The sequence below is a fragment of the Heteronotia binoei genome, chromosome 2 (assembly GCF_032191835.1).
Source record: "Heteronotia binoei isolate CCM8104 ecotype False Entrance Well chromosome 2, APGP_CSIRO_Hbin_v1, whole genome shotgun sequence".
NCBI classification, from domain to species: domain Eukaryota; kingdom Metazoa; phylum Chordata; class Lepidosauria; order Squamata; family Gekkonidae; genus Heteronotia; species Heteronotia binoei.
This window is the reverse complement of record NC_083224.1, coordinates 138418863-138437435: the sequence shown is the minus strand read 5'-3', so window position 1 is coordinate 138437435 and position 18573 is coordinate 138418863. Positions and strand designations below refer to the sequence as shown.

Below are 18573 nucleotides of genomic sequence, written 5' to 3'. Positions count from 1 at the left end.
AAACTAAAACCCCAATCTGTGCCAAATGTATGAAAAAAGACAACTGAAGCTAGAATTACCAACTAAATTTGCCCAGCCAGTGGTTCAAAGCCTTGGGACACTGAAGTGACATTGCGGGAAAATAATACCTTCTGCTTGAGCAAGAAAACAATCTTACTTTTCAGCAATAGATACCTGCTCATTTGCCACAGATGATCCGAAGGACTACTAATGTTCCGTAAGGATGGAAGCATAATTCAAGGGGGCAGGGGTAATTTGATTTTAAACATCCAAGTTTAATTTCTTGGCTCAATTAACTGGCAAGTTCCTTTCAGTCTCCCTCCTCAATCGACTTCCTTGACCTATAAAAACCTGGATATTGAAGCCACAGGGGTGTGGGTGAGCTCATAAATTTCAGGAATAGGGGCCAAAATCCAACCCAGATGGCAACATGATTTCATATGGACCATGCTTGCTGGGAAAAAAGGTCAAGTCAAGTCAAGTAAAGCATTCATTTTAGCAAATAAAATATGAACTGGCATTTTTAAAAAGAGAATAGTAGGGGAAAATATTTTGAAGTGAAATTCTCAAAATGTACTAGGGGAAAAATACTTAAAATCACAGTGGATTTAATGCACTTTGAATACACTCTTTGCTGTTACAGGAAAGCCTCTAGTGGTCAAATCTATAACCTATCATTAGCGGGTCCTGTTCAATAAACTTTAAATATTGCAGCCATGAGAGCCCAGGGCAACTGATGGGAGAGGGCAAAGTGAACATGTTCAATAGTATGAACATTTTGGAAATGAAGAAAAAAGAATTTTTCTCCCACCTCTCCAAATGTTAAACAAAATCAAACAGAAAAATCCCTCTATAGACACTTAGCCTTTACGTCCTTTCTTTTTACATTGTCTATCAACAATAGTTGGCAATCTCAGTTCTGCAGCTGAGCAAGATTAATTTTAATGTACCAGACAAACTTGAACCCAACTATTCTTTTCAAATAGACAAATGTAACTACGCAGATTTTAAAAGACGTTTGTATAGCCCAGGTATGCACCTGCATGGCACAAATAGAACTAGGCCTTTGCCTGACAGTAAGGAATATTTCATAAGCAATCATAACTGCAGCAGAGCTATCCATGCTACTGAAATTGATCCAGAGAGTAACAGAAGTATCTATAGAAAACGGGGGGGGGGGGGGACGACATTTTACTTATCCAGTTCAAAAAGACCTAAATTTTAAATGCAGAATCTTTCAACCCAGGAGAAAAGAAGAAAAGGATTTGCACGAAGCTATTAACAGGGTGAAAGCAGCAAATGCAGTGACTGAGTCACATCAACAATCATGTTCTGTCATGAAACCTGAGTTATAAGCTTGCCAAAAGATGCCACCCAACAACATTTGGAGTACAAAAAATAATAGCGAACTAGCTTGGCAGGCTAAATGTCATTGTTTTGGGAACACACATTCCCCCCCCCCCCCCAGCTCTTATGGCCATGAGTCAGGGCAAACATTCTCGATTTGTCTTAGGAAAAGACAGTGTATTTGTGTGCTCGTTTGCTTCTGGGACATAGCATGTGGTTAAGTCTACTTGAAAGTCTGGTCACCTTGCAGGACATTTCAAGAAATGCGGGGGGGCTTTAATTATGCTGTGGTGATGGCTTCTGCATATACTCAGAGGCACTCTTTCCTTTATTATTACTTTACAGGATACAAGGAAGAGTCTTTTCAATTACTTGTTTCAAGTCAAAACTCACAGGTAAATCCTGTTTCTGCTTAAATTCTGTCCCTAATTATAACCCAAATAACCATTTCAATAAATGCATGGACAGCCACTATGAAGAAATCTCAAAATTCGAAAATAAAATCAGCTTTTTACTAACTCAGCCATAAAGAACAATTTTGGTAGTAAAGAGAGTTACATTATCCTGTCATCTAGATGCAGGGTAATCATTCCAAGGTGTTGATTGATATTAAAAGACTTACAGAGGACACAAAGCACAGTTCAAAGACAAGATATAATGTGAGGTTCAGGCTTTCATTAAGAAACCAAATCAACTGGTAAAATATTTCAATTCGGTAAGAATGGGACATGGCTCAGAAAATGTCTGAGACATTTTTAAAAAATTTTAAAAATTCACAGCTATTTCAGTTAAGTTTTATATAAGCTTAATTTTACAACTCATGAGCAATAGGGCAATTTTATTGTATTGTGCCATTTTAGAGCACAACAAAACAGGAAAGGACTAACCCAATATCAAAAACAGGCTTTATGGTTTTAATGATAGCATTCAAATGTAGAATTGGTATATTTTTCTCTTTGAACAGAGCAGAACACATTATTAAACAATCACAATGCATGAAAACTAATACACAATTTTAACCTCTGCCATCTTCATGCATGTATATTTGCTCAGATGTAAAGAACATACAGTCAATGGGACTTGCTCCTAAATTATAATAATCCTGTGCATCCTTTCTCAGTTTCATCTGACCTGGTTCTTTCTTTAGACTAAACAAATGCAGCATTTGACTTTACAGGATGGAACCAGAAGCTCTATTAGAACAGTATATTAAAGAGTCTCACTTTCTGCCAAAACCAGCATTTTCACTGGGAGAATTATGGCAATGATCAACAAATATTAGGAGATAAGGACATTGCTATGACAGCTACTCACCATTTATCCCTAGAAATGTTTGAGGAAAAATAAAACTGAACACAGGCATTTGTAGATAATACAGAAACAAAATAAAATATAAAAGGATATGATAATGTAAAGTACATAATTAGATGCAAAAGTGTCCTTTTGCTCCAAGCACCAGTCAAACATAATGAGAATTAGTTTGATATACCTGAACTAGGTTTTTTAAAAATTACCTTTCATGGATTTCCAAATATTCACTTGACAGGCTTTGCCTGGTATATATGAAAATTATAGGAGGTACACTTCAGTAATCAGAGTGCTGGATTTTGGAACTGAATCCTTCAATCTCTTAAAAAATAAGTGACATTGTAAAAAAAAAGTATGTTAAAATGCAATATGAAATTCATGACAAAAATATAACGTAGGTATTTAAAATTCTGTATGATACCTTTGATATATTTGAAGCGTGATGTATTTGGGAACATGTCCTACAATAAAATTTTATGTTTGAATACAAAACTAGAAGTATCTCTTCATTTATGAAGGTCATGTATGTGCCTTAATTAATAGCATTTTCCATCAAAATACTTACAGGCAAGTACCCGATCCTTTCCCTGTTCCAATTACAAGTATTTTGAAGAGAAGTAGCGCAGTTTTCTCACAGGTACTATCATAACTAATGCAAAAGGTGGCCATTTTCTGTACTCAACTATCCTCACCCAAGCACAAAAGTGCATTGCGGCACTTAGATACAAGGATTTAACTACATGAGTGTCTTTTAAATGTTTATAATGTCCTCTCCTAGGCTGTCAGCCAACAAGGTCCCCCCCCCCCCACCCAGCACACGTTCCCTTGTCAGGCCATGATTAATTCTGGGCTCTGTAGAGGGAGACATTACATCCGGGCTAAAACAGACCTAAATTTTACCCTGAGGCAGAGGTCTGGTTTAAACATCTCCATTCAAAGTGGCATTTGTCTTCTCTTTTCAGTCACTTTACCCAGAAATTCTAGTGTGATGACTTTGTGACCTACAAATGGCCCACAGGATTTAAATTGTTATGTCGCCTGCCCCTTGTAACTAAGACAGTTTTAGTGACTCAGTGAAGCAAGATTTTATGTGCTTCAGGAAACTCCACCAAAGCAGGTGTTCACAGAAGAACTATGAATTCTAGTTTCCAATGAAACACATATAGTTAAGATTTTCAGGCTATAGTACTACAAAGCATGCAGTCTACAGGATAAACATTTCACAGTTGCATTTTATAAGTACATAAGAACGGTATAGGTGATGAAACTAGCTTTCCTACCTAACTGATATAGTTGTGGCTATTATCAAGGCCCATAATTCACTTTTTATCTCTAGAACTGAGCTGTTCATATGCATTTAATGAAAAAAAAAGGTTGACATATACACAGACAAAAACACTTCATGCAACCTTTTCTCTCAAATAAATAGCACAATATTCCATTTGTTTTGTAAACTCAATGCTACCTTGTAATCTTCCAGCATGGAGATAAAAGAAACCTGGCACAGCAGAAAGACTTTACAAATGTACTTGAACAACTAGTTCATATCCTTATTGCATTAAATATGGCAACTTCTGACAATGCTAGGCAATTCAGACATTGCTGGCAAGTTGCTACTTAACAAGGTAATCTCATTTCTGTGGTTTTTCGATGTACATTGATTTTTTCCCTCTTAGTTGCACTGATAATTGAACAAAATTATACAACTGTTATGAGATTTTACTTACCAGTCCACAATACGTAATTTTTTCTACAAAGATGAAGTATATTACTCCATAAAACTTCATTTTTATTGTAATTAAACAAATTGTATTTAAGCTTGCTTTGTGCCCCAAAAGGAATCAATAGCTTTTTTTTTTTGGCTGGAGGCTGCACTTTACCTGCAGGTGTTAGGCTCTGTATTTATTCTAGTCAGACTGCAATGTTCTTGATTATTATGCCATTCTAAATTTAAAAAAATTTGGAAGGAAAATAACAGGCTTATGTACAGTTGAAGCATTAACGCCTGACAAATACCACAAGGGAAGAAAAATAATGGCACATGCAAATTATATACTGCATCTTAGGCCCATAAAATGCTCTGTTTAAGATAATGAGCCACAACCTTGCCTGTGCTATAATTCAAAAATCTGATAAAGAACAATTTTCTTTAAAAGAGCTAGCTGATGATTTTCTGTTCATCAAACTTAGGTTCTTGTTTTAGTGCTCATTAAGCAACTGCACTTTTTAAATTCCATGCTATAACAAGCAGTGAACTATGTATATCTAAATCGATGTAATGATTATTTAGAAGGATTTCTGGGAATGCAAAGTTGAACTAATCTTCAAAAGGAGACTGAGGAAAGACCTGAGTGATACAACCTCTTCTAGCAGACTCCTTTCCTAGTCATCATTCCCCTATTCATATTCAGAAAGGGCCACTTTCTGCTTAAAAACCAGTAAATATTTTCAAAAACAACCTAAATCAATCTTGAACAGTCTTTATGGTTTCCTATATGTCTTGATATACTATTACAACAGTGATGCAACCTCTCCATTAAATTCAAAAAAAACGGGGGGGTGATTATGTTTGCACATGTGCTCTTTAAAAGCTAATAGTGTAGGATTCTAATTGGCCCTTCTCTTTACACATGCACCATAAATTCTACAAAATACTTGGAGAAATATGCCATATAATGGGACATGTATAAGCAGAACACTTAATGATTTAGTATGAAGAATGTTACCTCATCACTCCATACATTAATTTAAAGTTACCATAACATTCTACCACATTGTCTATTACTTCTAGTATATCATCTGGTGAAACCATTCCAGTTTTCAACTTCCTGCTTCAACTCTCCCACATACAAAAAATAAATAAATAACCTCCATTTTGTCCTCCATGCTATTAAAATCTTCATTCCTAAGGAAAACTCACAATGAATATCACTGTAGAAATGGTAGGAGCTTAAAAAAAATCTGTGCAAAAATAATAAAAAAAATTCCCTACCTTCAATCTACATGACTTTGTAATATCTACACCCAGTTCTCAGTGAGAGCTTGCACTAGATTCAATTAAATGGTTTTCCTCCAAATCAAACTTTTGCAGAATATATTGCCAGCAGGTGCAATATACCCTAATATTTCTGCTTATGCGCTTTTGTCAATTAAGTACATACTGTGAAAAATCAAATACTTGTGAACTAAATGAGATGTCAGATCATTTTTCAGTATGTTGTTCTTTTCGAATACAAATGGCACTAAGCTTTCTACAGTGTTTTCTTACCAAATCTTTGGGATTTGGTCCTAGTAACTCCAATTCATGATGTAAGGGACAAACAGAACATGGAGCAGGTTAAGTGTCTAATCGCTAAGCAAACTTTGTTTTTAAATTCTCTTCTCTTGCTCATTTTAAGGTAGGAAAACACCCAGAAGCCTGGTGTTAATGTCTCGGCTGATTGTGAAAATTGCTGCAATAAAAACTCCAACTGCTTGCCTTAAATTAAGACCCAAGCCTACGTGCAAGATCTGTATCTTTGCATTGGTTTTTATAACACTGGAAGTTGGGCAGCTTGCTTTGATGTTGGTCTATTAATGAGCAGGGGAGCCAAATATGACAGGGGGGAAATTGTTTATTTTAATCTCCCAAGTCAAAACCCAAAGTAATTGGTTTGTTCTACCCCACATTGATTCAATATCCTGATTTCTCCAGCTAGCAGCCTCCAGAACCATCTGAATATCTATGTTCCATTTCTATTGCCAACACAGAGTAAGCCACTATGACTGAAAAGGGCAGCTGATGCTTATGTAGTACATTAATTTCTGTCTAAGTGGTCCAATTTTGTCCTATGAAATCTTTAACATTTTCCTGCAGGGATATTTTATAGCATTAGAGATTTGTCAGATTTTGAGATCATCATACAAACTTGAGTGCAACTTTTTGAGATAATTTTTAGATTATTTCTAATGGTTCTATGGGAGAATGTACTTTCTTCACAGCACTCTCCACTCAAAGTAGACTGGTTAAAAGCAACTTAAGTGTCATGATGACAATTACGTCAATATGTTCTGATCAAACTACTGAAAGGTACTACTTCAGGCCCCTTGACGGCAATAGAGACACTGCTAAAAATGATGTCAGAGAAATAGCACACCATTTCAGAGCTGCTAAAAGGTGTCTATCAACAAAGTCTGAGATGTTCTTGAACTATTCAAATAGCAGGTCTCAAAAAATGTTGTTACGTGAATTCTCAAGACTGTTACTTCCAAGCACAGCAGTTTCTTGACAAACTGAACTAAAAGGAATTATTCTGAACACCTGAATATAGACCCCTTAGCGCTAAACATATTTTTCTCAGCAAGAACTAAAGTTGTATGTTTTGTAAAACTGATTCATGTATTGCACTGAAGAAAAGGCCAAGTAGCCATTTTCAATATAGCTATGGCGCTTGCTTAGCTTTTTGTTTAGCTTAATATGAGACTTACTACATTTCAGCTCCCCCCCACCACCAAACAATCTAATGCTTGAAAAAGAGCTCACCCAACATATTGAAGAACTGCTGTATTCTGGTCTGCCGGATTCTGAATACTTAGATAATGAAAGAATAGACTGAGCCATCTCTCTTTACAAACACAGGGGAGGGGGGGAACAGAGCAGTGAATGAACCAAAATCACATAAATGTGATAGCAAAGTAAACTAACTTAAAATGTAGTAATGAATATTCCACAACCAGATTGATGTGGCCAATCCTTGTCACAGCTATTTTCAGAATATTCATTACACTGACAATGAAAACAACAACAAAAAGATAAGCACTTGACTGTCACTAACCCACACAAAACTCATTAAGTACCTTTTTTTAATTACACAGGAAGTTGCCTTAATTATCCTATTATTCTTTGGAAATTAACTCATAGCAGTATCCAGAGGAGAGCTTCAACTATCAAAAAAGAATACAACCTATGGAAAAAAATATCTATTATCCCAGTATTACATATTAAAGAGATAAGTGTGCTAACTTCAAAGGGGTTGAGTGACTCTTTATTTCAAAGATTCATTTGTGATTTTCTTGAAGTAATTAGAAGTTCTTTTCCATTCAGACCTCCTAACGCAATAATGTGTAGGCCATAGCCAAAGTATGAGCGTAGAAGAAAAGGCCTTGCAAATCCTACTAACAGAACAGACAGGAGACACCAGAAACTATGCAACAGTGGCTGCCATGAAAAAGGTCACCCTTTTTCTTAGAACAAACCATTAATCAATAGAATATAATTGTTCGGCCGTTTGCAAGGGCCCTGCAGCATACAGACTATGTTCTTCATTGGCATAATTACAAAACAGTAAAAGTTCAGAAACATAACCCAAATCCACCTCCCCTTTTTACCCTTTACAATTCCCCACTGCCCTTTGGGCCTCTGCTTTGGAAGCAAATGGAAGACAGGCTGAAGTTTTCTCAATTGAGCTGAAAGCTACAAAACCTTTGATATGCTAATACCCCCTTCAAATGGTAAGAATTCACACTTGCATTAATTCAAACAATTTGTGCAGAATGATGTGAAATGGCACCTCTTTTAGTGGCAGGCAACAAAAGGGAGGGAATCAGAGTCCCTGAAGAAACCAAACAACAGAACATTTGTTCTGTAGAATTCTTTCTACCAGCTACAATTTCTTGAGGAAAACACACACACACCCCCTTGAAGCCCAAGAGCAGATATCTTTACTTTCTGCCAAACCGACTGTGTCTAAACCCACCACCACCACTAGATTTGGAAGATCTTGTTAGTAATTCAAAGTAAAAATCCAGAGATTCTTATAAGGTTATGGAGTCTAAAGAAATCCTAACACCTGAAGCCCCAGAGATAATGGAGCTTTTTCTGTCTACACAAAACACCCCCCTCATTTACATTTACAAAAATTATTCCTTGCCAATTATATATATTTAAAGCATCCTAACCCCACAAATACTTTTGAAAAGCATATTTAATACACCACATACACTTCTGGAGCATTGTCTCCAGATGTCCTTGATTTCTACGAATCAACCTTTCCTTTGGGTCACAACTGAGATATCCATTTGTATCTAGAAAGCCTCTTGGGAAAAGGCATCCTTCTGCTATGCCTCCTTGAGTTTTTGTGAATATAAATGTGCAACAGGTCTTTATCCATTAAAGGGAAGTAACTTCTTTCAGTGTACAACTTGAGTTCAGCAGAAGAACAGACTTTGTGGGGCCTGCAAGAGACCAACAGAGACAGACACATGAATGGAACTAGCCACCAGGCAGAGAGGAGAGCCTGCCTTATTGTTAACTAAGCAAAGAATGTTGGAACAACCCAAAGCAGGGGAACAGAAAAGCTTGCCTTTCTCTAATTAACAGGATCCAGATGGCTTCTGCAGCCAATATTATACTTGCAAGACTTCTCCTTTTTCCAAGGGGTTCTTAAAGGATACCCTCAAAAAAGTGTTCCATGGGAGAAAGGAGGGCTACACACACACACAACAAGCAAACCTATTTAGAAAGAGAGAATCTTTCTTTACCAAGTCTAAACTAGACTTGTACTTTAAACAAAGCCTGGCACGCATGCCTTGAAATAAAAGTCAGTGGGGCACTTCCAAGTAAAATGTCCTTCTAGTTAAAGTATCAACGGGGTGTTAAGTATCACAGACCAACAGGAGGCTGCAAAAGCCTATGGCAGGCACACTTTTCTTTTAGACTGGGGCAGTTCCACTAAAATCAATAAGGGCTCTTTCAAATACAAAAAAACACAAAACAAGACAAAAAACCTTTATGATGAGGCAAAGTTTAGCAAGTCAAGCAGACTCCTCTGTGCTCCAATCCACTTCCCATACATCAAATATTTGAGGTGTTGGCAATTCATCGGGAGAAAAAACTCCTAGATCCTCAACGAGGCTAAAGGGGCTTCTTAATTCTAGGAGTTTCTTTTGCTGGCTGCTGAACTCTTCACTATCTCAGCTCCTTCCCTACCCCCACCCGATATCCCACAACAACTCAGGCGCTAACCTAATGTCCAAATCCCTGCGAGCGTTGGTCCCGTAGCCCCAAAGGGGTCTCCTGCGGCTAGGAACCTTCCTTTTGCTTGCTTCTGCTTGCAGGCCCTAGAGCTTTCCCCAAAAGCCCCGAGTTCTCCTCCTCCTCCCGGCCTTAAGGATAGCCACAGCACACCGCGCCGGTTCACATCTGATTGCATTTTCAGGTCACCTTTCCCCCGCCTTGTCTGGGAAAGCCCTCTCCGGCTTCCCAGCATTAACCCTCACCCGAGCTGCCGTTTGCTCACGGCAGGAGACAGGCAGATAGGGACAGTAAAGGGCCGTGGATAACCTCCCCACCCCCACCCCCGCCTCTGGCTGTTCAGCCACCCCCAAAGCCTCCCCCCCCCCCCATTAACACTTGATTTACGCAGCGCGGAATATTGTATTTTTTAAGGTGATGGTAGTGAGAATAGGAAACTGAATGCATTGGAAAAAGGAGATAGGAAGGGACACAGTTCGATTTTTACTACATCTGACTTCCCCCCCCCCTCCGGAGAAAACAAAGGGTTAGGGATACGTCTCCGCTGCGCAGACCACATCAGCACCCCCTTGCCTGCAAACGGCTCGCCAAGGGGGGCGATCGAAGTAAGCAAACAGGTACTGCAAGTGGTTTCTTTTTTGCCCCCCCCCCCCTTACCTTTGGATTTGCAGCCAACGCCGGGCCGGGGTTTCTCTAGCATCTGGGGTGCCCCGGAAATCGGGTCTAAAGAAAGCTTTCTTCAGGTTACAAGGCAAAGGAGGGGAGGGATTGTGGCCCGGAAGGCGCCAGCAGCAAATAGCCAGAAGACGAAGAGGGATCACCGGGAAGGCGAAAAGAGCCGGGTTGGGTTGAGCCTTTGCAGCTAGCTGGGCTGGGACCAAACGTACACAGAGGCGGTTTCTCCTTCCTTTTCTCCAAGCAAGCCCAGCCAGCCGAGAGGCTTCGCTAGGGGTTAAGTCAACATTTTCCCCCCTGCAGTTCCCAACGCACTCTGCTCCGTCCAAAAAGAGAAGCGACAAGGGGATGAAACAGCCACACGCAAGACAGCGGTTGGAGGGGGGGGGGGGCGCTGAAATAATTCTTTTGGCAGAAAAGAGATCAAGCGTCGCCACCAAAGAGCGCTAGGTGCAAAGCCCTGTGGATGTGACCGACCCTGGAGTCCTCTCTCTCTCTAGGCAACTCGCATACGGAACGAGCAAGGCGATGCCGACGGCAGCAGCCGATATCAACTCAGTGAATTCTCGGGAGGGAGACGAAGTCGGAGAAAGGAGTGCGATCGCATGCACAGACACGCGCGCACCACGCATATATATACACAGAGACGCTCCAGAAAAAGCTCCCTTCTCCGTCGTTCTCTTCGCCTTCGTTTACATCTCCCTGGATGACATTCTGGCCTCGGGCACGATCCACTTCCAGCCCAGCTTCTTCTTCTTCTTCTTCTTTCTTTGCTTCCCTGTCGTTGCTGCCCCGTGAACGGCGATCAGGAGCCAACACCGATCGCACTCGAAGCGATGGGGAGAAAAGGAGAAGAAAAAAATCTCAGAGCAAAAAAATAAAATAAAATTAGAAAAATCCCAGTGAATTGTATTGCCAGCTCCTTTTCGTTCATGCACCTCTCAGTGTGTGACTGGGGATTGCGAAGTCCTGACACAGACTCTCTACTCCTCTGAACTGGAGCCACCTCCGAGCCTCCACCTCCTCTTCCAATCTCCACCCCTCTCTGTCTCTCCTTCTCTCCACCCCTGGGCTCAGCTAATCATATAAACATATTATCATGGATAGAAGCGGCGGCAGCAAAAGACACCCCCTCTGAAAAAAAAAATCCTCCCCCATATCTTTCTTTTCCTCCCCTTGGAGGGTGAGGGGCTCTGGCAAATAAAAGCAGATTAGAGCGCGCTAAGTACCAAACGTGAAACAGATAATCTAAAGGCTCGATCTGCCACCACTGGCCATTTTCCACTCCATTTGAGCTGCTTGCGGCTGCACGGCTTTGGGGAGAGGGAGAGAAGGCGGGTTGGCGAAAGGGGAGGGGAGAGGAGGGGGCTTCTCCGCACGAAGCGGCGGAGCTTTGGCCGCGACAGCCTGCGAGGTGATTCTAGCCAACGGAGCCCGTGAGCTCTGGGACAGCCCCAGGGCGAGAGCCGGAAAGTCGCTGCCATCTGGGGGGAGTCCCCATGGGGCGCCTCACAGGCTGGGGTGCTGAGCGGGGCGCTGCAGTCGTCTTGCTTCCGCGCCAGCTTTACTCCGGGAGGGGAGGATTAGTTGCCTTCGAGGGCTCTTGCTTGCAAGGAGGGCGCGCAGGCCCCTCAAACTTTCGCCGGCGGCGTGCCTTGCTCTCGCTTTCTTTTTGTTCTTTGTGTGTACGAAGCAGCTTACGGCTGCCGCCGAACCGGATAGCTGGGGAGCGGAGGGGAGGGTGCACAAGCAGACGGGGTGGCTGGCCAAAAGGAAGGAAAGACCCGGCAGAGAAGAAGAGCCGGCGGGGAGTCTTTCAAAGTTCAACTCCAAAGGGCTTGGAAGGGTTCGCCGCCGCAGCCATCCCGGCCGCCATTCTCTACCGTCCTAATTGTTTTGCACGCCTACTCATAATGCACTCGACTTTGTGAGGCCGTTGAGCGTGCAATCAACTTGCGGCGACGCTGAAACGGAGGGTGGGAGTGAAGAGAGAAAGGCGCGAAAATAAATACGAAGTACTTTCTATGGCTCCCCAGATACTTAATGTTATTTTTAAGGTCTGTTTCCTTCATTTCCTTACATTGAAATGGCTTGCTCTTGTCCACTGAGCACATTTCCTTAGGACACTTTTCTTTCTCTCTCTTCCCCTTGTCAGCAAGCGGAGGCGGCAGCAGGCCACATGAAAGCACGCGTGTCAAGGCAAGATAACTAACACTAGGAAACAATATCAAGAAGGATGTAAATTTCACGTGATGATATCAGCAGGGCTGGGGGAAGCTCCTCTGGTTTCCTTTCTCAGTCAAATTTTGCCAATTGTAGGAAAGGGTTTCCCCTCCCCTTGCAAAATATGAAGTGCTGTTCTTTTGTTTGGAAGTCGGGGTGGTTTTCAAAACATTTGCGCTGGGCATGTTAGTATTTTGATGTACCTGTCTGGTATGGTAGGGCAGGTGTGTGTATTTTTACCCTACAATATTGTACGGTGTATATTTATTACACATTCAAACAAACTGGGCCTGGAACTGTGTGTATTCTTGGCACATCATCAGTATATTCTCAACATGGTCAAATATGTGGATGCTGAAATCTGGAGACTTGAGCCATGAACAGGCAAGGCAAATATTTCTACAAAACTGAGAAGAGTAAAAGATGAGGGGAGGCTTGTCTTCTGATGAGAAAATATCAGGTCCCAATCTGACAGAAACAACTGGAAAGCTACTTGCTACTATTTAAATGATTGCTATATTCAACAACAGCTGTCATATAAAACTAGTGGGATGTAGTGGTCAAAGTTTCAGACTAGGATCCAGGAAACCCAGGTTTGAATCCCTGCTGTGCCAAGGAAGCTAACTGGTTGACCTTGGGTTAGTTATACCCTTGCAGACTAGTTCAACTTTCATGGTTGTGAAGATAAAATGGAGGTCAGAACTATGAGCTGCTTTAGGTCCACATTGTAGAGAAAGACAGGATATAAAAGAAGTAAATTAATAAATACAGGTTAAGTGGGGTGCAGAGAACAGATGAGTTGGAAGGAGAGGCAGAAGCAGCAAAAAACTGCCAGCAGCAGGAGGAGGGAAAGAAGAAAAGTGTGGGGAAGAAGAAATAGGAAAGTGAGGATTCCCCCCACATAAGTCCCAGTGGGTTCCCACTCCACAGTGTGCCATAGGTTTCCTGGATAGAGGCTGCCAGGGGAGGGAGGGAAAGCTGAAGATGAGAGTAAGATGGACTTCCAGGGGAGGAAAATGCCAAGCTGAGCTGCTTCTCATATCAGGAGTAGGCTGGAACTTCTGTTCGGGGTAGTGGAAGGCAAATTAATGCCTACTGCCTACTTTTCTCAGTCAGAGATTAGTCCAAGATATGCACAGAAAACTTTGAGGAAATTGACCTTGGCTAAAAGGGAGTCCCGGGGGAGAAGGGCTCCTTTGAGGGGTCTTCGGAGAAGAGTTGCATTTTCATCATCTGCAGAAGTTCTCAGAGTCATTTCTTTGACATAAGCTCGACAGAATCCTAACCTTCTTGGACATTATTAAACATCTAAAGCTACACGAGACCGGTGTGGATCTGGATAACTGGCAGAAAAGGTACTGATTACTATTTTGTATTGCAACTCACTGAAAATGTCAAGACAGTGTGCGTTTGCAATAAAAAAGGCCAACGCCATGTTGGGAATTAATAGGAAGGGAATTGAAAACAAATCAGCTAGTATCATAATGCCCCTGTATAAATCGATGGTGCAGTCTCATTTGGAGTACTGTGTGCAGTTCTGGTCACCACAACTCAAAAAGGATATTATAGCATTGGAGAAAGTCCAGAAAAGGGCAACTAGAATGATTAAAGGGCTGGAACACTTTCCCTATGAAGAAAGGTTGAAACGCTTGGGGCTCTTTAGCTTGGAGAAACGTCGACTGCGGGGTGACATGATAGAGGTTTACAAGATAATGCATGGGATGGAGAAAGTAGAGAAAGAAGTACTTTTCTCCCTTTCTCACAATACAAGAACTCATGGGCATTCGATGAAATTGCTGAGCAGACAGGTTAAAACGGATAAAAGGAAGTACTTCTTCACCCAAAGGGTGATTAACATGTGGAATTCACTGCCACAGGAGGTGGTGGCAGCCACAAGCATAGCCACCTTCAAGAGGGGGTTAGAGAAAAATATGAAGCAGAGGTCCATCAGTGGCTATTAGCCACAGTGTCTATATGTGTGTGCGTGTGTGTGTGTGTGTGTGTGTATATATATATATATATATATATATATATATATATATATATATATATATATATATATATATATATAAAAATTTGGCCACTGTGTGACACAGAGTGTTGGACTGGATTGGCCATTGGCCTGATCTAACATGGCTTCTCTTATGTTCTTATCTTTCATTCTGGGACTATTTACGGTTAAACAGAATAAATTCAGAAGGTGGGAAATGGAAATCTAGAAAGCTTGGAAGAAGAGATGCGGAGGTGAAATTTGGACTTTGTAAATTTAAAGGACAGTGCTAAAAAGTGGAAAGGAATTTATTGTTTGGTCTACTTGCAGTTTTGAAAAAAGAGCACCATTGTCACAGACCAGCATATACAGTCAACACAAGAAGTACGTCAAGTATCATGAGATCTCTTTAACAGTGAAAACAAGATTTGGTGGCAAGTAAAGCAGGAAGTAGCAGATGAAAAGCCTACTCTAGGACTATAATATCATAGAGAAACATCAGCGGCCATTGCAAGGAGGTTAAAATTAAAATAATATTTTTAAAGTGTTCGGGACATTAAAAATTGTTGGGAATAATTGAGGTGATGATAAATAAATAAATATTATTGGACATATTGTTTATATTGGACTTTAGAAGTTTTTAAAGGAAAAAAAATTAAAGGGAAGCAGAAAGTCGCAACTGCCATTTTGATGGATTTAAAAACTTTAAAAATTAATATCTTGGTCTAGGAAGCTCTGAGGATGGCAAAATTAGGCTTGTTGGAAAAAGCAAGCTCTAATCTATTGAATTTGATAATTAAAATTGAAATTGGTGAGATCAAATTTTTCGGTGTTTTTTTTAAATGTTAGAACACAAACCCATGCAAGAGCTACCGCACTGGAGAAAATGCAGGAACAATTAGAGGCAATGGAGGCCAGAATGATGAGAGGCATGAAAGAGATGATAAACACATCTAAAAAAGAAATTATAGAAGAGATTTAAAAAGATATTGAAGATCTCAGAAATTAGACTGAGGAAACATTGAAGAAAGTGCAGGAGGTAGAAGGGAAAATGAAAATACATGACTCTACCTTGTTGAAAATATAAGAAAAAGTGGCAATCCATTGATGGAGACTCAGATACGTCTGAGAGGAGTACCTGAAAAGGAAGATGGTGACTTGAAAGAATATATAACAAAAATAATTGAGGAATTTTTGGAGGAAGATCCTGAAGGGACTAGAAATATGTATGATTATATGTATAGAGTGAACTCACTCTATGCCAAAATAATAATCTATCAAGAGATGTGGTTATAAGATATATGACAAAAGAAATGGTGGGAAAGATCATGAATAAAAATTTTGAAAAGACATTGATAGTGGGGGGCAGCAGAGTAAGAATTATGAGGGAGTTGCCAAGGCAAGTGATAAATGCCAGAAGAACATACAAAAAATTGACAGAAAAACTACAGCACAATGAAATGAGGTATAGATGGATAATACCTGAAGGTTTGAGTTTTGAACTTCAGGGGGAAAGAACCACAATTAAAAATGCACAGGAACTGCGTAGATTTTATGAAGAACATAACAAATTTGCACCATGATGGATTACAAATTATTGTCTTGAAATGTAAATGGACTAAATTCACCACAAAAAAGAAAGGCAACGTTTCATTGGATTAAAAAGCAAAATTGTAATATAGTTTGTTTACAAGAAGTGCATATAAAACAAAAGGATTAGAATTTTATTCACTGGCTGAACAGAAGAAAAGGGGAGTAATTTTTTTTAATATTAAACAAGAATTGGAGCCGAAATTAGTGTTTAAAGATAAAGATGGAAGACTTGTAGCAGTAAAAATAATATTAAATGCAAAAAAATCCCATTGTTATTGGGACTGTATGCACCAAATGGTGCAAAGGATGCTTTTTAAAAAGACATTATACAACAATTTGATGAACTGACTTATGACCAAGTTTTGATAATGGGGGACTTTAATGGAACAATTAAGAATACACTGGATAGGTCTTGGGGGGGGGATAATAGCAAAGAAGGAAAATTGCCAAAGTCTTTTTTTGAATTGGTCAAACAAGAACATTTGGAGGATATATGGAGGAAATTTAATCCTGAAGTGCAGGACTATACCTTTTTTTCAGCAAGACATAAAACTTTTTCCAGAATTGACTTGTTGTGGGGCACTAAAGACTTAGGCGTTATAACAAAAAAAAATAGGGATTTTACCTAAAATTGGGGCTGATCATAACTCAATAATGTGGATTACAAAATTGTCTAAGAAATTGAGAAGATGGAGATTGAATGAAAATTTACTACAGAATAAAGAAATAATGACATCCCTAGAAAATGAAACTAAAGCTTTCTTTCAAATGAACAACAAAGAGGATATAGAATTTCAGATGCTCTGGGATGCCTATAAAGCAGTAATGAGGGGAATATTGTTTACTTTGAATAATAAAGATAAGAGAGCAAAAGAAAAACAGATGTTGGACATTCAAAATTAAAGAAAAAAGAAGGGGAGTTAAGAAAGAGACCAGGGAAAAAGAAAATTATAAGGGAAATTACAATACTACAAATGCAAATGAGACATTTGTTAAATAAAGAATTGGAATGGACTCTAAAAAGATTGCAGCAGAAATCTTTTGAGGGAGCAAACAAACCTGGAAAATATTTAGCTTGGCAACTGAAGAAAAAGAGAGAAAATAAAATTATTAACAAAATTGTGGTAGATGGAAGAGAGGTGGTTAGCCAAGAGGGAATAAAAAGAGATTTTTAAAAGTATTATGCCAAATTATTTAAAGGTGTCAAAATAAAGAAAGAAAACATGGATGAGTATTTACAAAAGATAAAAATAGAACCCTTAACAGAAAATATGCGAAATGTTTTGAATGATCCAATTGAAAAAATAGAAATTGAAGCAGCAATTAACGCAATGAAAAATGGGAACGCACCCGGGCCAGATGGATATACAGCTAAATTTTTTAAAACCTTTAAAGAGGAGTTAATATCGAAATTGCAGAAGTTGATGAATATGATAAGAATAAAAGGGAAAATACCAAATACATGGAAGGAAGCTGTTATTTCATTGATTCCAAAGGAAGATAGAGATGTCATGAATGTAAAAAATTACAGACCAATTTCGCTATTAAATAATGACTATAAAATATATCCAAGAATTTTGGGAGAACAGCTTAAATAACATTTGATAAACTTTATAAAGGAAGATCAAGCGGGGTTTCTTCCCAAAAGGCAAATAAGAGACAATATTAGAACTGTTGTAAATATTGTAGAATATTATGAAAGACATCCAGAAAAGGAAGTAGCATTATTCTTTGCGGATGCAGAGAAAGTATTTGAAAATTTAAACTGGGACTTTATGTTTGCAGTAATGGAGAAAATGGAGCTGCAAGAAAGCTTTATAAGAATGATAAAAGCAATATATAATGAACAACGTGCAAGGCTATGTATAAATGCAGATCTTACAGAAGATATGATAATTAGCAAAGGTACAAGACAAGGCTGTCCGCTTTCCCCATTGTTGTTTATAATGACTCTTGAAATATTACTGATGCAGATCCAAGAAGATAAAGAAATAGAAGGATTAAAAATAAAAGGATTTACTTACAAATATAGAGCATTTGCAGATGATATAATGTTTATAAATGAAAATCCTACACAAGTTACACCTTTGTTGTTAGCTAAAATACAAGAATATGGTTAGCGGGACTGTGTATTAACAAAGAAAAATCAAAGTTTTTATGTAAAAATATGCAAACAAACAAGCAACAGGTCTTGCAGTGACTGACGGGTTGTCAAGTTACCTCCATGGTAAAATATTTGGGTGTGGAAATAACAATGAAGAATATTGATTTGTTTAAAAATAACTATGAGAAGCTATGGCATGAAATGGATGAAGATATGTTAAAATTGAATAAACTTAATTTGTCATTGCTGGATAGAATAGCTGTAATTAAAATGAATATTCTACCAAGAATATATAGTTTGTTTCAAACTATTCCCATTGTG

At 39.2% G+C, this 18573-nt stretch overlaps 1 protein-coding gene across 21 annotated transcripts in view; it reads right to left on the bottom strand.

The window, feature by feature from the left end:
- The window catches only part of ADGRL2 (adhesion G protein-coupled receptor L2), a 266626-nt gene extending 255287 nt beyond the window's left edge, over positions 1–11339 (bottom strand). For 3 of the 21 annotated variants that reach the window (XM_060232101.1, XM_060232099.1, XM_060232100.1), the window contains exon 1: positions 10325–11338. The gene's annotated coding sequence lies outside the window, so the exon portion shown is untranslated. Of the gene's footprint in view, positions 1–10324 lie in introns of all 21 variants that reach the window. The other 18 variants (XM_060232091.1, XM_060232090.1, XM_060232107.1 and 15 more) reach the window with 12 other exon arrangements.
- Between the last annotated feature and the right edge of the window lie 7234 nt (positions 11340–18573).